General features: G+C 45.8%; 1 long non-coding RNA gene across 1 annotated transcript in view; it reads left to right on the top strand.

Moving 5' to 3' along the window:
• The window catches only part of LOC122680028, a 28519-nt gene that overhangs the window by 4218 nt on the left and 159 nt on the right, over positions 1 to 24142 (top strand). Inside the window, exon 2 of the long non-coding RNA XR_006336583.1 lies at positions 324 to 326. This is a non-coding gene — a long non-coding RNA (uncharacterized LOC122680028). The remainder of the gene's footprint in view (positions 1 to 323; positions 327 to 24142) is intronic.

Genomic DNA, 24142 nt, shown 5'->3' with positions numbered 1-24142 from the left:
ACAGTCTGAAGTCTCTGCTCTGATGATGCCTTCACAGGTGCTAACAGAATAACCTAGTGAGGGCTGCAAAGAATAAATGCTGTGGGGATGCTGTGGGTACAGAAGGGGGGTGGGCATTTAGGAGAAAGGGGAGGAGAAGCTTATTCCAGACCAGACAGTGGGGTACGAGGTCCAGTGAGGAGAAGACAGACTGCAGGACTCAGCAGCTCGCTGTTCAGGTGGGAAGTATCAAGGAGGCAGGAGGGGTAGGAAGGGACAAGGACCTGCCACAGAAACTGGGGCCCTCGGACCAACAGCATGGCAGCACCAGCCTCACCTGGGAGCTGGTTGGAAATGCTGGGTCTTAGGATCCAGCCCAGACCCACAGAATCGAAATCTGCTTGTTAACAAGCCCCCATTGTCAAGTGGGGCAAACCCTGGCCTTAATCTGGTGTCCTGCGGTCCTGCTAAGGAGCTTTCACACCATTGCACGCTGGAATTCCGGGGGAGGTTTTCCTTAACTCAGCATCTCAGGCAGCGGGTCCTGAGTACCCTTACTTTATAAATGTGTTGTTCATTCAACAAATGATTACTGGGCACAGAACCATGCCTTCTCTTTCCCTGGAATGGCACACAGGGCCTCTCTTTTAGCATGCACTCAACAAACATCATCCCCTGAAGAAGGAAATGGCAACCCACTTCCATATTCTTGCCTGGGAAGTCTCAGGGACAGAGGAGCCTGGCAGGCTACAGTTCCTGGGGTTGCAAAGAATCAGACACGACTGAGCAACTGACCACAACACACATCATGCCAGTCATCCAGGCCTGGGCTCCCTTGCCCAATGTACATTTTCTGTCTAGGGCCACCCAGGTCTCCCTGGCATCTACCTTCCTCTTGAGCCTGTGAGTGGGCTGACGCCTTAGATCCTCCCCCTCTGGTATGGAGACCCTCCCTCGTGCTTCCATAATACCCTGAGCTTGTTTCTGTCATAGCATCCCTGTGCTGTCAGCCTGCCTGCCTCCACTCATGGGGCCAGGAGCCGCCCATGCACAGATCAGTGCTCTGTTTGTGCCTGCATCCCCAGGACCTGGCATGGTTAAGTGTAGAGTGAATGAACAAACAAATAATCTAATAAAAATTAAAAGAGACACACTACTATATAGGTGTAAATAGCCAACAAGGACCTACTGTATAGAACAGAGTACCTTATTCAATATCTTGTAATAACCTATAATGGAAAAGAATCTGAACAAGAATATATATATATATGTATAACTGAATCACTTTTCTGTATACCTGAAACTAACACAACATTGTAATCAACTATATTTCAATAAAAAAAAGAAAAAGAACAGATGTGAAAGCATGACACCAATCCAATGCTAGATAATACAGTTATTCATTTGTGTTTGTCCCAGGGTGCTTTTCCACAGATGGGTGCTACAGAATAAATAACTATGCTTTCTGTTTTTCTTAAGAGCTTTCCTGAGATATAATTCACATACCTTTCACCCATGTAAAGTGTACAGTTCAGTGGTTTTGAATCTATTCACAGTTATGCAACCATCAACACTATTTAATTGGAGAACATTTTTCATCACTCCAAAGAAACCCCATATCTGTTAGCAGTCACTCCCCATTTCCCCCCAACTTCCTCCTCCTGCCTGAGGCAACCACCAGTCTACTGCCTGTCTCTAGAGATGTGCCTTTTATGGACATTTCATGTAAACAGAATATACAATATGCAGTCCTCTGCATCTGGTTTCTTTCACCAAGCGTGAGTGTTCCAGATCCATTTATGCGGTACTTGTATTAGTAATTCATTCCCTCTATCGCTGAGTGATCATCCCTTGTATAGGCTTCCCTGGTGGCTCAGATGGTAAAGAATCCACCTGCAAGGCAGGAGACCTGGGTTCGATCCCTGGGTTGGGAAGACCCCCTGGAGGAGGGCATGGCAACCCACTCCAGTACTCTTGCCTGGAGAATCCCCATGGACAGAGGAGGCTGGTGGGCTACAGCCCATGGGGTTGCAAAGAGTTGGACACAATAGCTGACTAAGCACAGCACAGCATCCCCTTGTATGGATATACCATATTCTGTGTATCCATTCATCAGATGACGATAATCAGCTTTCCTGCAAGTTTATAACATTTAGTTTTTGCGATTGCATTCTCATCCCACCCCACTACATCTTGACAGTTACTGTTTGAGGAAGGTTGTGTTTACCCCAGGTAGTTCAGTGGTAAAGAATCCATCTGCCAATGCAGGAAACACAAGAGTCTCGAGTTCAATCACCGGATTGGGAAGATCGCCTGACGTAGGAAATGGCAACCCACTCCTGGTGGGCTATAGTCCACGGGGTCACAAAGAGTCGGATACGACTGAGCATGCAAGCGCTGAGGCAAACTGAGGCTAGAATGAGCAGGTATGACCTGCCAGAGATCACAGGCTATGAAAAGAAATAGTCATAATCTGAAGCCCTTTCCTCTGTGCTGTTCTGCCCCCTGCCCAGCCCATTTTCTGTCACAAGTCCCTTTTCCCTTTATATTAATGACTCGGCTCCTCATGGTGTCCACTGTGCCCCAGGCTACTGTGCCTTGGATACACAGAGGTTGGATGTGTGCTCAAAGAGGGTGTTAAGTCTGTATCTGATCTGGATTTATAAGCCAAAGGTTTGCCGTCCTTCCAGCCTCTGTGTAGACGGGCTGCTTCTGGGTCCTGGGTGTGGGGGTAGGGGTAGCCCAGAGGAGACCGAGTTTCAGGAGGACATGACCCCACCATCCATGACCCCCCTGCAGAAAGAGGCGTCCCCAACCTGTTCCAGTGCCACCCAGATCTTCCTGTGGCCTCTTCCTTCTGCCTGTCGTACCCCTTCCTCTCTAACCACAGAGAACATTAACACACCTCTTGGTAACACTGGTCACAATTCTTTATTTGTCTGCTCCTCCAAACCTGGGAGCGCAGATCTGAAAATCACCTTAGTGTCACAGCAGCTGATACTTACTAGGATCTGGGTCAATGTTGGTGGAATGAATGGGTCTTCCTTTTTTTGTTTTATTTTTGGCTGCTCTGGGTCTTCTTTGCGGCACAAGGGATTTCTCTAGTTGCAGCAGTGAGTGGGGGCTACTTTCCATTGCTGTGTTCGGGCTTCTCATTGCAGTGGCTTCTCTTGTTGTGGAACAGGGCATTCAAGTTTCAGTAGTTGCAGCACGCAGTTTCCATAGTTTCAACTTGAGGGTTCTAGAGTGTGGGCCCAGTGTGGCACATGGGCTTAGTTGCTCTGCGGCAGGGGGTTCTTCTCGGACCAGGGATTGAACCTGTGTCCCCTGCCTCAGCAGGTGGATTCTTATCCACTGCACCACCAGGGAAGTCCTGGTCTTCCCTGTTTTAATAATGGTGCCTATTGGGGATTCTGGGCAGTTCAGTGATGAGGACTCAGCACTTTCACTGCTGAGGGCCGTTTCAATCCCTGGTCAGGGAACTAAGATTCTGCAAGTCATGTGGCATAGCTAATAAAAAGTGAATTACTTAATTCAAAAAATAGTGTCTATCATCTATTGCATGCTGACCATAAGACGTTTATCCTGACAACAACCCTCGGATATGGCGTCTTCTCTCCTTTTCACAGAGGAAGTGGGGACTCAGAAAGGTAAAGTTTACAAGCCCAAGGCCTCATAGACAATAAGAGACAAAGCAGGGGTTTAAATCTACACCTATTTGTCTTGCAGTATGCTGCTTTTACCACCAGTGGACCCCTCTTACAGCAAGTGTGAATTTAGAATCAGGACTTTGGAAGTGGATAATATATATTAAAAAAAGAGGGAGACAAATTTCAACATGAATCAACTATACCTCAATTAAAAAATAAAATATGCATCACATTAAAAAATAAATAAGTAAATAAAGCACAAGGTTGCCCATAGCTTCTCAAACTCTTGCCTGTGATCTCTACTATTAGATCTCACTTCTGGTCTCAAGAGAGAAAAACAGCTCAGAGAGGTTAAGTGACTTCCAAAAACACACAGCTCAGTAGGAAGACCAGCCTTCAAGGCCAAGCCTGCTTGTTTCCAAGGGCAAACTTGCGTCAGCACAGCACAACTGCTGGGTGTTTATTCCACACCGCATTGCCCAAGTGAGACTCAGTTTCCATTGAGAAGCTTTACAAGGAAATAAGGAAATGCAAATATTGGAGAAATTGTACCCTGATGTCTCCCTGGTGGGACTATAAAATGGTGCAGCCACTTTGGAAAACAGCATGGCAAGTGCCTCAAAGTACTAATCATGGAGTTACCAGCTGACCTAGAAATTCCACCTCTAAGTATCCACCTAAGAGAAATGAAACAACTGTACACAAAAATGTGTACAGGAAATGTGTATGCATGTTCATAGCAGCATGATACATAATAGCCAAGAAAAGGAAGCAATTCAAATGTCCATGAACTGATAAACAGATAAACAAAATGTGGCATTCTGTATAATGGCCTGTTATTTGACAGTAAAGAGAAATGAAGTTCTGATACGCGGTACAACATGGATGAACCCTGGAAACTTAATGCTCAGTGAAAGAAGCCAAACACAAAAGGTTACATATTGTATGATTCCATTTCTATGAAATGTCCAGAATAGGCAAATCTATGGAGTGGGAAAATAGATTAGTGGTTGCCGGGGGCTGAGGGGAGGAGGGAAAGGGGCGTGACTACTCATGGGTACGGGATTTCTTTGGGGATGACGAAAATGTTCTGGAATTGGTGGTGGTTGCCCAACGCTGTGACTACACTAAAAACCACTGAATTGTATACTTTAAAAGGGCGAATTTTATGGTACGTGAATTACATACCTATAAAGTTATAAAAGGAGAAAAAAAAATGGTCTCTGCCTTTTCCAAGTTTCACGGAAATAGGTATTTGAAGGTGCCCTGGTCCCACATCCACGCTGTACAGAGCACGGCCTCTGCTCCCTGGCCCAGTATAGCACCCACCGCCAAGTGTGGCCTGTTTGACTTGGTGTGAGGGTGTCTCTGAGCTTCTCTTCCCTTTGAAAGTGCGCTCTTAACATTGGGCCTTCTCTCTGTGGCAAAAGACTTTACAGTCGTAACAGATCCCTTGCTGGGAGGTCAGGCCACGTGGTGTGAAGTCCAAGATGGAAAAGCCGTGGCAGCTGTCCAGCCCAGCCAGGTAGTGATGGAGTCAAGTGATGTCATAGGATGTCAGTGATTTGGAGCCAATGATTTGACCTCCAGGGTGAAGCGGCTGGGATATAAAGGCTGGCATCCTGGATCTGGCACCTGAATGCCTGGGTTTGAATCTCAGCTCCATCACCTGCTAGCTGGGTGGTCTACAGCTGTCTCTTAACCACCTGGAGCCAACATTCACTCACCTAAAAGGATGAGGGGGATGATCTCTAGCTCCAAGGATGCTGAGAGGACCCTGGCTGCTCAAAGTATAAGTCTACTGAACCCAACAGTTTCACTATCCCCTGGGAATTTATTAGAAATGCAGAAGTTCAGGCCCCACCCCGACCTGCTGGATCAGAATCTGCATCCCACCTACGGGATTCAGATACATGGTAAAATCTGAGAAGCACTGGGGAGAATTAAATGAGATTATGCACGTAAAAACTTGCCACAGTGCCTGGCACCCCATAGGTGCCACACACATGAATTTTGGTGTTTTATTGTTACTTAGAAAGAGGGCTGAACTGGTCCCAGCTCTGCCACCACCTCACTGTGTGATCTTAAACTAGTCCCTTGACTATGCTGGGGGCTTGCTCCCATTTATCTAACAAAACTTTATGTGGCTCATCTGATAAAAATGTGTGAGAACCCGCTTTACAAATGCAAAAGGCCTAAGTGTGGACATGGTTCTCTTGGCCAAAGTGGAGAGAGAGTGACTGGCAAGATTCTGGAGATAAGATAGGGTTTGAAGTAGTGGAGAGGCATCAGGGTTTAAAGACCCTGGCAAGCAGAGAAGAGTGATTGAGGAAGCACTGCTCTTGCCCAAGAGAAGCCCCTGCACCTCAAAGACATTTAACCAAAGGAAATGGAGGAAAAAACCACAAAGTGCTTGGGTAAGATAGGGAGGTGCCAGCGAAGGACTGTGCAGTGGAGGCTTACAGCTGGTGCCTCCTCGTAAACAGAGGGCAAAGGTTCTAGCTACTAGAAGCACCCGTGCAGGGGGCAGATGGCAGTGTCTGGATTTAAGGTGGCCTCCAAGGGGCTGGAAATTCCTCCTCTGCTTGTAGTCCCTCCATTGGTGGCATCCCATGGCCTTTAGGACAGTAACCGCTGATGTTTATATGTCCTAGACATTTTCTGAGAACATTTTGTATATTCCCTCCCATGATGCTCTCAAGAGCCCTCTGAGATGGGTCTCTTTAGATTCCCCCCATTACAAATGAGGCCACTGAAGAACAGAGAGATTGAATGACTTGCTCAGTATCACAGAGCTAATAAGTGATGGGGTCAGGCTTCCAGCCCAGGACATCTGACTCTAGGGTCCTAGTTCTTAGTAACCCTTCTCCTGACCCTGTTTTAAAAACTGATTTTATTTCTTAGAGCATCACTAAGTTCATAGAAAAGCCAAGGGGAAGGTACAGAGATTTCCCATATACCCTTTGCCCCCACATATGCAGAGCCTCCCCATTATCGACATCCCCCATGAGACTTATTGAGATATTGTGGTTTATAAGAAACATGAATTTGGTCATTCAGATAATCAAAATATAGTTTTCATGTATATATTTGGCCTTCATCCACAGCTCCTGACTCACAACTCTTAAAACCCTTGGAATTTCCTAAGAGAGCAGAAAAGTTTTGTCATAACTTCTGGACTCCACTTAAGGATGGGACTGGTTGGAACTTCCCTGGTGTTCCAGTGGCTAAGACTCCACGCTCCCAATGCAAGGGGCCTGTGTTTGACTGCTGGTCAGGGAGGTAGAGCCCATGTGCCACAACTAAAAATTGAAGATTATAAAAGGATGGGACCAGCTGTCAGTGGAGTGAACCTTGTAATTAGAGGGGAGGGAGAGGGACTACAGGCGGAACCAGGCCAGTAAGTTAATCAAGCAAGCTTCTGCAAGGAAGCCTCCATAAAAACCCTAAAGAACAGGGTTCAGAGAGCTTCCAGGTTGGGAAACACGTGGAGGGTGGTGTGCTCAGAGAAAGCATGGGAGTAACGCTCCCTTCCCCATATCCAGCCCTATGCATCTCTTCCATCTGGCCATTCCTGACTTACATCCTTTTATAACAAATCAGTGATCTAGTGAGTAAATGTGTTTCCTGAGTTTGAAATTAATTGAACCTAAGGAGGGGGTCATTGGAACCTCCAGTCTAGGATGACCAACTAGCTAGTCAGAAGCACAGGCAGCAACCTGGAGTTGTGACTGGCGTCCAGAGTTAGGGAAGGGGATAGTTGTGTAAGACTGAACCCTTAACTTGTGGGATCTGATGCTATCTCCAGGTAGATAGTGCCAGAATTGGGTTGAATTGTAGGGTATCCAGCTGGTATCCAAGGCAGTGCTTATTGATGTGGGGAAACACATACACACACAGAGGAATTGGTGACTTGAACCCTATTTATTAGTGGTACACTGGTTACAACTGATGAACCCACACTGATACCTTCTAATCACCCAAAATCCATACTTCACTCTTGAACACTCGGGGTTCAGTCTTGCTCTTGTACACTCTGTGGGTTCGGACAAATGTGTAATGACATGTATCCTTCATTATAGTATCCTGCAGTTTTGTCACTGCCCAAAAACTCCCTTGTGCTCCACCAATTCATCCCTCTCTCCCCCTATTTTACCCAGGTCCCAGCAACCACTGATCTTTTTACTGTCTCCATAGTTTTGCCTTTTTCAGAATGTTATATAGCTGGAGGTATACAGAATGTAGCCTTTTCAGATTGGGTTCTTTTACTTAGTAATAATGCATTTAATGTTCCTACATGTCTTCCCATGTCTTGAGAGCTCATTTCATTCTGGCACTGAATAATATTCCATGGTCTGGAGGTTTATTTATCTGTTCACCTGTTGAAGGATGTCATGATTGCTTCCAAGTTTTGGAAATTATGAATAAAGCTGCAGTAAACATCTATGAGCAGATTTTTCTGTAAAAATAATTTTCACTTATATTGATTTTGGGGACAGTGGTTAGAGGCTGGACTGAGAGTCCCCAACAGAGGGACCAGGCTGGGTATGGTCTTCTAGGACCTTCATCATCATCACCATCATGAAGCTATAATAAGAACTAGGAATCCAGGACTTCTCTGGTGTATAAGAATCTGCCTGTCAAGGCAGGGGACATGGGTTTTGATCCCTGGTCCAGGAAGATTCCACATGCCATGGAGCAACTAAAACCTGGGGGCCACAACTACTGAGCCCACGCGCCTAGAGCCTCTGCTCTGCAGTGAGAGAAGCCACCAAAATAAGAGAAGCCCGCACTCCACAACAAAGACTAGTCCCCACTTACTGCAACTAGAAAAAGCCCATGCACAGCAATGAAGACCCAGTGCAACCAATACATGGAAAAAAAAAAAAAAATATATATATATATATATACACACACACACGTGTGTGTGTATAAAGAACTGTGAATCTTCTAAATCCAGCAGTGTTGTTGTTAGCATCTGTCCACCATGGAATTCCCAGGAGCCAGGGTCACTGAGCAGTTTCAGGTGTGCTGCTTAACTCAGTCCCACAGCAACCCTGCATGGAGCAAATCCTACATTTCAGATGCCTGTGTTTTGCACAAGGTTGAGTTTTTATTTTTTACCCCCAGCCCACTATAAGAAATATATTTTATAATACAAACAGCCTCAAATAAATGAAACAAGTGTCCCCCCAATACTCTAGTATCTTCTAATCTTTTTCATTTTTGAAAATACTAGTCATGACACTGACTTCATGACACATTTGTGGAATTCTATTTATGCTGCAGATTCTGGCAAATTACTGAACCTCTGCAAGCCACCTGGCATACCTCAAAATGTTGTTGTGAGTAGTAAATGAGGTAAGGTATGTGAACAGTTTAACATAGGACCTAGTTTATGGGTTAGGAAGGAAGAAATGGAAGACTATAATACAAGATGGATGGATGTTATCACTTTACTGATAGGATAGAAAGTGAGGCTTAAGGAGATTAAGTGGTTACTAAGGTCTCACAGAAAAGAGCCAAAACCCAGACTGAACTCAGAATCAGGCTCTTTTTTCTGCAATTCTAAGCTGCCTTCCTAGAGAAGCTTAACTTGCTGGGTGTGGCTTCCAAAGGTTGTACTACTGGTTACAGCTCAGTCACCTGGGTAGAGGCCCAGTTCACCTCTCCTGGAGGATATACGAAGTTGCTCCGACTCTCTCCTGAGCTCATGACTGTCTTCTCTCCCCCTGCTCCATCGTCCAGTTTAATATCCATTTGCTGGGCACTGATTGGTCACATGGCCATTCCCTCTCTCAGCCTGGAACACTTCCGATACTGCCCTCCCTACCTCATTCAAGTCACCCCTAATATGTCACCTCCATACTATTATCCCTAAACCCCTAATCTGAATGAGAACAAACACCCCCTCTCCAGGACCGCCCCTTTCTCCTGCTTTAGCTTCTTTCATGAGCGTGTTTTGGCCTGACAAGTTATACGTTATCTTGGTTTATCCATTAACTCTTGTCTTCACTAAGGCTTCCCTGGTAGCTCAGATGGTAAAGCGTCCACCTACAATGTGGGAGACCCGGGTTTGATCCGTGGGTCAGGAAGATCCCCTGGAGAAGGAAATAGCAACCCACTCCAGTATTCATGCCTGGAAAATCCTATGGACCAAGGAGCCTGCGGGGCTACAGTCCATGGGGTCACAAAGAGTCAGACACAACTGAGCAATTTCACTTTCACTTTTGTCTTCGCTAAAACATAAACTCCAGGAGAGTAGGAACTATTAGAGTTGAATCTCTGATCTGTCCCTAGTGCCTAGAACAGTAAGTGGCACAGAGGAGGTACTCAGTAAATGTTTGTCGATTCAGTCAATGACTTTGGACTCAGACTGCAGAGCTGGGCTTATAAACCAATGCAGACCATAGCGAGCCGTTTTGGTGGACATTCTAACAAATGGACTCAGACATGCACAAAGGGAGCTTCCTGGAAGCACAAAGGAGGCAAGGATCAATTCTGATTTTGGATCAGGGAGGAGGAGGTCTCTGAGTGATCCCTGAAGCTGGGTGCAACTGCAAAGATGGAGACAGCATCCCAAGAGCAAAGACGCAGGGGCGGAAAGGTGGGTCGGCACATAGAACAATCCACAGGGCCTGTAGGTTTGGGCTCAGGATTGATGGGCAGGTAGGAAGATAGCTAGGGTGGGTTGCTCAGGGAGTTGAATGCCAGGTGAAGAAGTTTGGAGTTTTCAAGTCTCTGACAGTGTCTTAAAGTGATCCATCCATCTATTATCTTTATTTATATCCATCTAGATATATCTGATTCCTATCTATCTGCACACACATATTTGGAACACATATGTGGAACACATGCTGCTGCTGCTGCTAAGTCACTTCAGTCACGTCTGACTCTGTGCGACCCCATAGACAGCAGCCCACCAGGCTCCCCCGTCCCTGGGATTCTCCAGGCAAGAACACTGGAGTGGGTTGCCATTTCCTCCTCCAATGAAAGAAAGTGAAAAGTGAAAGTGAAGCCGCTCAGTCCTGTCCGACTCTTAGCGACCCACCCCATGGACTGCAGCCCACCAGGCTCCTCCGTCCATGGGATTTCCTAGGCAAGAGTACTGGAGTGGGTTGCCATTGCCTTCTCCTTACACATGCTGTAGGAGCCTATTAAAATATACACGTAAAATAAAAATTAAATATAAAATTAAAATTATATACATACTGCACATACAAAAAAATCACACATATACATACTTGCACACATGTATGTGTATGCATAATTTTTAGTTTTATATTTAATTTTTATTAAATATATGTATATGTGTTTTAATAGGCTCCCAAGATTCACAGTTTGGGCATAGAAGGTTTTGCGATGAAACTCTCCCTCCCGCTTCTGTCCTCCCCTAATGTTACTGTATTGTGTGTCTTGCCCCAGCAGATTCACATTTACTGCAAGGCCACACTAGCAGAGCGGCTGTAAATCGGGTGCAGGCGTTCTCACCTCTGACCCACAAACAGGGCGTGCCCTCTCTCACCGCTGCCGGGTGGATCTTCCACTGGCTCCGGACCGGAAATCCTGCGCGCTCCACCCTCTGTCAGGTAGATGGATTGAGTCCGCCCACTTCTGTCACATGAACCAATCGAGCACGTTTATGCAAATTGAGATCCATTCCCTGCCCCCGCAAGACAACCAACGGTTGCGGAGGTGCAACAGGCCCACCAGGTTCCTGTTCTGACCGAGCTCAGAGAAGTGTGTAAAATTTCTGCCAAGGGCAAAAACCACTTGGAAACTTCGGGAGCTGGAGACATGGGGCATAAATGGAATGCCGCGGTAAGACCAATGGCACTGAATCACAGAAACTGAGGCTTGAAGGCTTGCTGGAGGTCATTTTGTCTGACTTCTGGACTGACTTTCTGCCTCACTCCGCGTGATTCCTGTCAGGTGCTCACAGGCGCTGGTGAAATCACTACCTGCAGACATGACCCAGCTGACGAGAAAGAGCACGTCCCAGATCTGGCTATTCAGTTCAATTCAATTCAGGGGCTCAGTCGTGTCCGACTCTGTGACCCTGTGGACTGCTGCACGCCAGGCTTCCCTGTCCATCACCAACTCCCAGAGCTTGCTCAAACTCATGTCCTTCGTGTCAGTGATGCCATTCAACCATCTCATCCTCTGTCGTCCCCTTCTCCTCCTGACTTCAATCTTCCCCAGCATCAGGGTCTTTTGCAATGAGTCACTTCGCATCAGGTGACCAAAGTATTGGAGTTTCAGCTTCAGCATCAGTCCTTCCAATGAACACCCAGGACTGATCTCCTTTAGGATGGACTGGTTGGATCTCCTTGCAGTCTAAGGGACTCTCAAGAGTCTTCTCCAACACCACAGTTCAAAAGCATCAATTCTTTGGCACTCAGCTTTCTTCACAGTCCAATTCTCACATCCATACATGACCACTGGAAAAACCATAGCTTTGACTAGACGGACCTTTGTTGGCAAAGTAATGTCTTTGCTTTTTATGCTGTCTAGGTTGGTCATAGCTTTTCTTCCAAGGAGCAAGCGTCTTTTAATTTCATGACTGCAATCACCATCTGCAGATTTTGGAGACCCAAATATAAAGATACAGGAAAAAGCCCTGTGGAGAATCAGAAGTGATCTCAAATACTGCTGTTGTATCTTTGCTGTGTGACTGTGGCACTCCGCCTCAACTCTCTGAGGCTCAGTTTCCACACCTGGAAATTGGGAGTAATAACACTACCCTCCTGGCTACTAACAACACTACCCTCCTTGATGTGAGGATTGATGGGCTAGTCAAATGGACAATGCAAGGCGTTTCCATCTCTGCAAGTCATAGTGCTTTATAATTTTAAAAGTATCAAAAAATTAAAAAAATTAAAAAAAAAAAAAAAAGTATCACTTTGGGGTTAGACAGACCAGGGTTTAAATTCTGGTTGTCCCAGTTGCTTGTGATACCTGCCTTAGGAAAGTCACTTTTACCTCTCTGACTCTCACTTTATTCAGTTTTAAAGTTAAAAATTTCATGGGCTGCTGACAGGATTAAATGAGTTAAGGTTTATAAGGCACTTGGCACAGGGCTGAACCACTTGTGGTGGCTAGAACCAAGGCACCTCCTGGATCCTCCGTTTCAGCATCTGTCTTCTGGGTGCAACCATCATGTTCCCCGTATGCCTCAAAGGATTGTTCTGAGGCTTAAATATCTTGTGACACAGTTTATAAACAGAAAAACATCACACCAATGTTAATTAGTGATACAGCAAGGCAGTCAGCACATTGGAAAAAAGCCTGACCTTGACTGGCTCTACCTTTCATTCTCTGTGTGTCCTTGGACAAGTGACTTCCCCTGTTGAAGGGTCATTTTCCTTGCCTGCAATAGACCATCTATATGGGCCATCTTGGACATTGGTAAGATGGACTATGGAAAGTGCCTACTAAAAAACTTGCACACAACAAATTTTAATAAACGGTTCCTATTATGACTAGCAAGTTTTTCTTTAAGTTTCCCTAATTCTGTTTCTGGAACTGAGAGAAATAGGGTGAAAACACAACTTGTTTCTTACAGTACATTATTCTGTATCTTTTGACTTGTATTATGGGAATGTATCGGTTTTTTAATAAATAAAATTTAAATTTATAATATTATATATTATATATAATATATATATACAATATATATAATATATAATATAAATTTAAATTTTCTTTAAATATAAAATTTTGTATTTTTATAAAATATAAAATTTATTTGTATATTATTGTATATATTATTATATATTATATTATATGTTATATATATTATTGTATTTATAATATAATTCTATAATATACAATAACAAAACATAATAAACTAAAATTTAAAACTAAATTTTAATCTCATGGGTAGAGGCCTTGTCTGGGGTAAGAAGATACCCAAATGCAAAGTATAACCTGGTACCCACACATGCCAGAATGTACCATGGAAAGGCAGAGTCATGTTTTTTTTTCTAAGATCACAGGGAAAATTGCCAAATCCAACAAGGGGTCACCTCTGAAGGGACTGACCATCCATTGGTGTAAACATTCTCCAAGCCACTTGAAGTCATGTTCTATGGAAGGAAATGACCTCGATTTGCAAACCCTCAGGATGGATTTCCCTCTGCATCAGAGGTATTCAGGACTCTGGGTGACTCACTCCTCCCTGCTGGGCTTGCCCTCCAACCCCAATAAGGTTGAACACCTCATCTGGGAACAATAGCTCTCCCCTGACCCTAATGCCTTACATGGATATCAGCTAGCTCTGGGCCATCCACCCAGTCCACAGCCAGACTTCTCCAGTGTCCTAGGATGCCGCTGGCCTTGGACAGCCTCCCTGTCCCTTTCTCCCCTGGGGCCCTAGTCTGAACTGATCACCACTGTTGTTCACTGGAGTCTCCCATGCAGCTGAGAATGAAGGGCAGATAGAACATTACAAGCCAAGCCCACGTTTTCCGCTGTGTCCACCATCACGTCTTTGCTCTGTGTGGCAGTGACCTGGCAGTTTAGGTTCTGCTTCACAGATGATCAAGGCAGGCAGGAGAAAGACTGAGGTTTAGGGCCTGGGCTTTAACTGCCTCGTCCTGAATTTACATGTCACTTTCACACATCTCATTGGCCAGGACTAGTCACAGGTCCTGCCCTTTCACTTGGGGAGTGACTGGAGTATTCAGGAAGCATTGCTGTGTCTGCTACATTCTTCATACTCAGTCTTCTGGCCAATAGTAATTGGCTCTAGACTCAGAGGACACTAGAATGGGAGAGACCTTGGGACTCATTTCATCCAGAAGCAAATCAGAATCCTTTGAGGTTTTTGTCCAAAATGCAGAATCCTTGGTCCTACTCCAGGCCTGCTGAATCAGAACAGTCTGGAGCCTGGGAACCCACACTGTTTTTCTTTTAAATTAATTTATTTTTGGCTGCGCTGGGTGTTTGTTGCTATGCACGGGCTTTTCTCTAGTTGTGAAGAGCAGGGACTACTTTCTAGTTGCGGTGCACTGGCTTCTCTTGTTGCAGAACATGGGCTCAGGAGTTGTGGTACGCGAGCTTAGTTGCCCAGAGGCATGTGGAATCTTCCCAGATCAGAGATCCAACCCATGTCCCCTGCATTGGCAAGCAGATTCTTAACCACTAGGCCACCAGGCAAGTCCAGAATCTACATTTTTAAAAACTCACTGAGAGATTCCAGCAGTAATCAGCCTGAAGTCCACTGATGGAGTTAAACCCCCTTTTACAGATGAGGAAACTGAGACTGGGAAGGACAGTGACTCTCCAGGCCACACAGGAAGTAAACGAACAGTCTTAGACCAGAATCTAGGCTTCCTGGCCATTGCTTTTAGCACCTGTATTTGTAACCTGTGGTCTCTGCCTGCCCTGGCTTCTGATAACAGCATTTTAACTCTCTTTTATGGAGACAGGGTTCACAGTTGAAGTTCCCAGGGTTCAAGTGGGGCTGACCCACCCAAGCTTGGAATGGGTACGTGACACAGAACTAACCAATCAGAATCCTGGGGTATGTTCTGAGACAGTGTGAGATTAAGTTCAGAAAGTGGGAGGCAGCCTCAGGATGTTTGCTCGAACTATTAGGGAAAGAAACTCTCTTTCCACTGAGGTTGTTCCCTGGTCTGCTGTGAGCCTGGAGCAGCTGGCTGTCTTTGCTGTTATGAAGGGACAGCGCCCGGAAATAAGCCCTGAACAGAGAAAAGCAGAGATAAGGGAAGGAGGAGGGACCTGATAGCATCCTCAGATGCCTGCATCCAGCTTTGGCTGGACTTTTCCCTGAGCCAGTAAATTCCATTTCAATTCCTGGAGTTTGAGGTTCTGCCCTTATAGATCCAAATAAATGACTGGCTACAGAGCCCTGTGGGCCAGAAGCACCACATCCAGTTGACAAGCATCTATTGAGGGACTTTGGGGAGCGTTGAATGTGAGGTACTGTCCCTGCCCCTCACAAAGGACATGGGACCAACACACGAGGCAGTTGGGGTGTCCAAGACAGTGAGGTGCCTAGACTGGCATCACAGACATCCAGGGTCTCATGTGATCTCCTCTCCAGGAGTTAAGCAAAGGAAGCATAATCATCTCGGAATGATGAGGAAACTGAGGCTCAGAGAGATGAAGTCACTTGCCCAAGGTCACATCAGATGTGGCAGAGCTGAAGCTTAGCCCAGGTGTTTCCACCTTTAGCCCAAGTGCTTGGTGCTCCACTGGGCTTCACTCGGCCTGGAATTACTTGCCAGTGTCATCTGAATGACTGCCATGAGCAAGACACTGTTGTGAGTACTTCCCATGTTTTGCTTATTCGGTCTGTATGACAAGGTACTGGTGAGTATGATGATGGTGATGATGACATTGTGCAGCTGGACAAATAAGGGGGCTTGGGAATCTAGCCAAGGTCCAAGGGTTGGGCAGCATCAAGGTCTGATTGTGGCCCAGGGAGTCTGGCTCCTGAGCCCTCTGTGGCTGGAAGTTCACTCACTCTCCTTGCTACACCACATCTAAGCAGACGGCTCCCTAGCTTCTTGTCACCTTGATGAGAGTGGCTGATTAGAAACCAACCTGGGGAGGTGGTGGGGAAGCAAGGGAGAATGGGTGAGAGCATCTTCTCTGATCACATTGACATTCCTGAAATGGCTCCGGCCAGAGTCACTTCTGGGAGGCCTTGAGCAAGGTCCATGGGGATTCTGTTAAGAGGCAGGGAGTAAAGAGTTGTCTCCAGACTCCTATATACACAAAGTAGTTGAAAGCAAGGTCTCAAAGAGATATTTGTAAACATAGACATCTATAGCAGCAGTATTTACTGTAGCCAAAATGTAGAAGCAAGCCAGTGTCCATTAACAGATGAGTGGATAAACAAAATCTGATATATATCTGTTTGTGTGTGTGCTAAGTCACTTCAGTCATGTCTGGCGGTTTGCCACCTCATGCACTGTAGACCACCAGGATCCTCTGTCCATGGGATTCTCCAGGCAAGAATACTGGAGTGCACAAAACAAAACAACAAAAAAAAGAATACTGGAGTGGATTGCCATGCCCTACTCCAGGGGATCTTCCCTACCCAGTGATCGAACCCACATCTCTTATGTCTCCTGCATTGGCAGGTGGGTTCTTTACCACTAACACCACCTGGGAAGCCATATATAGGAAATTCTGAGACAACATGGATGAAAACATTGCTGCAAAATGGATGAAAACATTCTACTTTGTGAAATAAGCCAGACACTAAAAGATAAAAACTGTATGATTATACCTATATGAGCTACCTGGACCCATCAGATTCATAGAGGCAAAAACTAAAATGCTGCTTGCCAAAGATTGAGGGGAAGGGCAAATGGGGAGTTATTGCTGAATGAGGGCAGGGTTTTAGTTTTATGGAAGAAAGTTCTGGAGATGGATGGTGACACAATATAAATGTACTTAATGCCACAGAATTATATGCTTTTTTTTTCTTTATTTTTTTAATATATTTTTTTCTTTTTTTTGAGAACTATAAAGTTTTTAAAAACATGTTTATTTATTTTTGACTGGGCTGGGTCTTCATTGCTGCATGTGGGCTTTCTCTAGTTGTGTTGAGTGGGGGCTACTCTTTACTGCAGAAAGTGGGCTTCTCATTGTTGTGGCTTCTATTATTGTGGCACACGGGCTCTAGGGTGCACAGGATTCAGTAGTTGCAGTGTGTGGGCTCGGTAGTTGTGGCTCCTGGACTCCAGAGTACAGGTTCATTAGTTGTGGTCTGTGGGCTAGTTGCCGGGTGGCATGTGGGATCTTCCCAGAAACCAGGGATGGAACCGGTGTCCTCTGCATTGCAAGGAGGACTCTTAACCACTGGACCACCAGGGAAGCCCGGACCTATACATTTGAAGATGGTTTAAATGGCAAATTTTATATTATTGCTTTTTACCACAATTAATAATTAATTAATTAAGGGGAAAAGAAGAGTAGTCTCCAAAGACAGCCCACTGTCAAATCCCAATTCTGCCACTCATGTGCTGTGTGACCTTGGGTAAGTTGCTTTCCCTCTCTGTGCCTCAGTTTCCTCGCCTATCAAATAAGGATCATAGTAGCTAGCTCAACAGAATTGTAGTGAGGTTTAAAGCACTTCATACCACTAAAGTCCTCAGAGCTGTGCCTGGAACACTGTAAGCACTCAGTAAGTTTAGCTATTATTATTTTTATACAGTTACTTAGGACTGAGACTAAATGAGAGAAGAAAAATGATGATTCTTTCTTCTTTACAATCCCTGTCTCTTTCCCCAGTTTCCACCAGGCTAAAGACACTAGATTGGGAAATCGCTGGTGGTCCAGTGTTTAGGACTTTGTGCTTTCACTCCCAAAAGCCTGAGTTCCATCCCTGGTCAGGGAACTAAGATCCCACAAGCCTCAAGCCATGACCAATTAAAAAAAAAAAAAAAAAGACACTGGACTGTGCGCTCAGCCACAGGGTGAACTTGTGGGAAAAATGAATGTCATAGTCAGTCAGCAGAAGGTTTCAACCCAGCCCTTCCATGTGCTGCTGTGCAGCTCACTGGCCTCTCTGTGTCAGATTTGGCCAGCTCACTGACCTCTCTATGTCAGATTTTTCTCTTCTATGAAATGGGTAAACGACTGCCTATCTCACAGGTGAAGTGAGGATTAAGAGAAAGAATGGACCACCCCACACGTGTCCATCCCTCCCTTCTTCCTGGATCCGTGGCGGCTGGTGCAGCTCTGTGTTCCCTCACTTCCCAGGCTGCTCCTGGTTTGTAAAGAACCAGAAAAATGTTGTCTCCAGTGACTGGAACTTCAGTCCACATGACCAGGACAAGCATCATCAACAAAAGGCCACCCACCCTCCAAGGTCTGCAAAAGAGCCCTCTTCCTCCTTTTAGGCCTTCAAATGTGGGCCAGGGAGATGCCCAGGATGATAAATAAAGGAAAAGCAAAAATAAAACCCCCAATGTGTTTATTTTGGGATAAGAGTACATTGCTAAACACAAGCCGCAAAGACTTGTGTACAAAAACCACAAGCCAGGGTGCTGAGCAATGTCCCAGGCTGCAGGGCTGTGGGGAGGGGCTGGGCCAGAGCAGCTGGGCTGGGCCCAGGAGGCAGGACCAGGCCCCGGCTGTGGCAGCCCTCCAGGGCACCCTGGTACCTTGACGTCCAGGAGCTCAGGATTTCTCACACTCCAGACCACATAGCCTGGCAAACTGCATGGACACTCGTGGTGTCCCCTCGCTGCTGTTCTGCCTTGGCCCCTCTCCTCTGTAGGGCCCCCTCTGCCCACCCCACCCGCCTTAGTCCCACTGACTCCAGCTCACCCGCTGTGTTTAGACATCATCTCCGTGTTTAGACACCATCTCTGCTGGCAAACCGTGAGTGACCCCACCGCCACCACCACCCAGACTCCATAACCCCAGTGTTCATCTCTATCACAGCTGTTCTATGATGTGTTGCAATTTTTGTGTACTTGCTTTTCTACTAAGCTGCAAGCACTTAAGCGTAGGAATAGTATAATGATCAGGGACATGAATTTGAACCCAAATTGCCATGGCTTGAATTCTAGCTTTCCAACCCTGTGACCTTGGATATTTGAATCAATCTCCTATGCCTCAGTATTTCCTTCTCTAAGTTGGAGATGATAATGACAGTGCCTGCCTTATGGAGATTCTGCTGATTGCTGAGTATGTCTGTTCCAGTTTTGCATTCCAGAACTGGGAAAACAACAACAGAATGGGTTTCTGGGACCCATTTAGCCAAGCATGGAACAAACCTGAACAAACCTCCATTGATCACTATAAGCCCTTACCCTGGTTGTGGACCGTTGTGACATTTTGGGTCTCCTGGAATTAGGGTCAATTCAGAGCCAAAAAAGTCTGATTATTTCCCTCTCCTTAACACACTGTCACCCTGGTCAATGTCTGGAAGTCCCTTTGGGGGAAGGCTGGGAGAAAGATAAAGAGGGTAACTCTTTGATAGTGTAGTGGGGTCCCTCCTCAAGGTGAACTGGTACCCTCTTCATTCCAGCTGTCTGGGTCTGTAAACTGGTTCAAGGCCGGGAGTTGGTCGAGGATGACAATTGTTTTGGTGACTTGCGTTAGGCTGTGTTCACTTGAGCAGGAATTCTGCCACTTATATAGATCAAGCAACATTTAGTAGACTGCCCATCCATTATTTCTAGGGATGCGGTGATCAACTAGCCAAGGCCACAAGTCTCTGCGAGTTTAATTGGATTTGAATGGATTGATGTAAGTGAAGCACTAGGATAGTCCCTGCCTGCCATGATGCATGCAAAATAGAAGCCCTCCTTATCATTGCCAGTCGTCTTTATGCTCCCTGTGCCTGGCAGCAAGCAGATACCTGGTCAATGACTACAGAATAGGGTGAGGGGTGAATGGGTCCATGGTCCAAGGGCAGCTGGAGTCTCCACTCAAGACATAAGCTGACTTGACCTGTGATTCAGGTAAGACTGGAAGTTCTGGGGCATCCAACATGGTCCCACCTGCATGGGTCCCAGAGGAGTTCTGGGAAAGAACTCACTGGAAGATAAAAGAGAGTCCAAGGACTTCTCTGGACATCCAGTGGTTAAGACTTTGCCTTCCAGTGCAGGGAATGCAGGTTCAATCCCTGGTCAGGGAACTAAGATCCCACAGATCTGGGGCCAAAAAACCAAAAGCATAAAACAGAAGCAGTATTGTAACAAATTCAGTAAAGACTTTTAAAATGCTTTATATGTTTTTAAAAAATCTTTAGGGGAAAAAAAAGAGTCCAAACATGGAAGGCTGGTTTGAGGGCATCAGGCCAAGGTCAGAAGGGAGAATTAGGAACACAGAGCAGCCTGGGGTGTGACCCTCAGATGATCTCTACTAGACTTAGTTATTTGTTTTTATTTAGCTTCTATGGACCACCAACTACATGGTGTTGACATACTTTCAGGGTGTAGCAATTCATCTCTGTAGTTTATTTAAGACTCCTTTCTTATTCATTTTATATTTTCTTTCTTCCCTGATTTACCCTCCCATTCACTTTCCCCAAATATGTATCAGTCTTGTAAATTTCCTTGTAAGGATTTCTTGCATGCATTTTAATTTTCAGAAATGACATTTTGGTCTCTTTACTACTTTATGGTCTACCTCTCAGCAAGGTTGTATGTACACTAGATGGTGTTTCTTGCTGCTGCTCCAATATCCCCAGCCTGGATCTGCAACATTTTGCTACTAGTTAAGGCTGCAATGAACTTCCCTACCCAACTTCTCTTAGGGATTTTTAGGAGAGTTTCTCTGAGATGATTACCCAGAAATAAGATGTCTGAGTGACAAGGTGTGCCTGGATTTAATTTTGCCAAATATTGCCTGGTATTTCCAGAGTGGCTGCGTGAATTCACATGTCCACAGTGGTACTTGGGGTCTCCCAATTCCTCACATTGTCACCAACACTTGAGAGTATTGACCTTTCTGATCTGTGGTGTGTGCAAAAGTGATATCTCACTATTTTAAAGTTGTTTTTTTTTTTTTTTCTGGCCAAGCTGTGCGGCATGTGGGATCCTAGCTCCTTAACCAAGAATAGACCCTGTGCTCCTTGCTTTAGAAGCTCAGAGTCCAAACCGCTGGACTGCCAGGGAAGTCACTATATCTCACTGTTTTAATCATTGTTAACTTAGAATCTGTCTTCTCTGCTGAACTGTAAGTCCGTGAGGGTGGTAGGCCCACACAGAAGGTATATCTGTGGCCTTAGCATCCTGACCAGTGCCTGCCATGTATGAGGCACTTCGATTTCTACCTTTGAACAGATGAGTGGATTACTACCACATACAGCCCTCCTGAGCTCAAGCTTGATTCCTGGGGATGGGAGAGGGGTGACTGAGCCAAACAGGAAGAGCTGTTTATTGAAGTCTCAGAAGTCACTGGCCAAAAGGAAATTCCCTTGAGACTCCCATACACAGCTGGAGGAATGCAAAAGAGCGAACGTTCCCACAGAGCCAAAGAAAAGCCAGAGGTTGTAGAGAGTAGTGTCTCTGTTCATCGAGAAAACACAGGCTCTGCTGAGATCCCAGAAGACTCTGGCAGGAGCTGCCAGGGCAGAGTCCCCACAGACAGAATTGAATGTCAGAGAAAAACAGGACATTTGCTGCTGGGTGGTTGGAGTAAAGGGGACTTTTCTTATGTGTTGTTATTATTATTTTTAAAATTTGAGATGAAAAGGAAGTCACATGCTTCTGAACTGTTTGGACCAAAAGTCTCCCTGTGAGGCCTGCACAGACCACCATCCTGTCCCGAGTCTAGGAGATGCTTTTCTGCTGGAAGCCTCAGTTTCCTCATTTGTAAAGTGGGTACAATAATGGAGCCCACCTTATTGCCCAGCTTGCAGTAAGCCTGGCTTTGGGAGACTTCTCTAAGGCTCATGTTTGGCACTAATGAGGGCCACGAGCATGGCAAAAGGCAGGCAGCCTGGCCTCCCTATGGCCTCACTTTTCTGGCTCCCTCTTGTGACTTCTGTATCTACATAATGCTCACTCATTCAGTTGGCAAACTCCCATAGGAGCACTGAGGACGCAGTGACAAACCAGACCCACTCCCGCCCTGGAGAGGCCTGCAGACACAGCGCAGAACGATGACATTGTGATGAAGGACCACACAAACATCCACTCTGTCCCTTTAGTTCTGTTGGACTGTCACTTTTCTCACCGACAAAATGGGACTCACAGAGTTGTTTACAGGTTCAAATAAGATAATGGACCAGTGGGAAAGAAACTTCCAGACTGCTAAATGCTTCTAAACAGATGGCCCAGACTGTATTAGGAAAGCAGAGATCTACTTACAGTGTTGCTCAAGATTTGTGTGCTCTCTCTCCTGGGCACTTTAAAATCTAACAGCTGAAAGAAGCTTTCAAGGAAAGGAATGATGCTCTTAGCTGATCCCGGGGTGGGGGCAGTGGGGAGTGGAGGACGGGACTCCAGTTTAGTTGCTCATCCTTGCTGCTATTGGTTATCTAGTCACTAAGTCGTGTCTGACTCTTTGCAACCCCATGGACTATAGCCCGCAAAGCTCCTCTGTCCATGGGATTTGCCAGGCAAGAATACTGGAGTAGATTGCCATTTCCTTCTCTGGGGGATCTTGCTGACTCAGGGATCAATCCAGTGTCTCCTGCATTGGCAGACGGAGTCTTTACCGCTTTCCACCAGGAGAGCCCTTGGTTGCTCCTTTTGTTTTTGAAACTGACAGGACCCGTCTGAGTGATGGGAGGGTCAGGAGCAGAAGCTGGTGGAACCCAATTACTATCTTCCTCTCTCAGCCCAGAGGTCAGGGAGCTGAGGGGGATGGGGACATAAAGCTCACTGTGTCAGCAAAGGGACCTTGTTAGTGAGAGGACAGCAAAGAGCGTGGAAAACATTGTTGCTTTGATATGACAGAGATGTATTTCCTTCTCACATAATGATCCTGGGAGGTGGTCCAGGGCTGGCACAGCTGGGCACCCAGGCTCCTTCTACTTTGTTGCTCAGCCATGACCCGGGGCTTTGCATTATTCTTGCAGGTTTGACTTCAAAATGGTAATCCGCTTGTCATTCCAGATTAAGGGAAGAGAGGCAGAGGGGAGGGGCTGTCACATTCCTTTCCTATTAAGGGCATGTGGAGCCAGACTCCAAGATTCTCACCATGATCTCTGCTTCTGCTGTGAGTGCTCCTGAGCACACATCGAACAGGAATGACCTCTGTAACTAACAGGATATCATGGAAACATGGAATATGACTTTTCAGACAAGGTTATAAAAGACATTGCAGCTTCCGCCTTGCTCTCTCTCAGATCACTCGCTCTGGGGGAAGCCAGCAGCTGTGTCCTTTGGAGAGGCTCACAAGGTGAGGAACCGAGGCCTTCCACCAACAGCAGCATGAGGCAAGCATCTTGTAAGTAGATCCTCCAACTCCAGAGAAGCCCACTGCAGACTCCGCCAACACCTTGACAGCAACTTCATAAGAGGCTCTGAGCCAGGACCTTGCAGCTAAGCCATTAATAAACTGACTCACAGGAACTGTATGGGAAAATAAAGGTCTACTGTTTTAAGCTGCCAAGAGTAGGAGAAATGTGTTACTCAGTACAAGCTAACTAGGGCTTCCCTGAACTTATATGCAGGGTACAGCATGTGAAATGCTGGGCTGGATGAAGCATAAGCTGAATCAAGATTGCCGGCAGAAATATCAATAACCTCAAATATGCAGATGACACCACTCTTATGGCAGAAAGAGAAGAGGAACTAAAGAGCCTCTTGACGAAGGTGAAAGAGGAAAGTGAAAAGGCTAGCCTAAAACTCAACTTTCAAAAAACTAAGATCATGGAATCTGGTCTCATTACTTCAAGGCAAATAGATGGAGAAACAACGGAAACAGTGACAGACTTTATTTTCTTGAGCTCCATAATCACTGCAGATGGTGACTTCAGTCATGAAATTAAAAGACACTTGCTCCTTGGAAGAAAAGCTATGACCAACCTAGACAGCATGTTAAAAAGCAGAGACAAGCTTTTCCGT

The sequence above is a fragment of the Cervus elaphus genome, chromosome 22 (assembly GCF_910594005.1).
Source record: "Cervus elaphus chromosome 22, mCerEla1.1, whole genome shotgun sequence".
In the NCBI taxonomy this organism is placed as follows: domain Eukaryota; kingdom Metazoa; phylum Chordata; class Mammalia; order Artiodactyla; family Cervidae; genus Cervus; species Cervus elaphus.
Note: the sequence above shows the minus strand (reverse complement) of the source record. Positions and strands in the feature narration are given on the sequence as shown.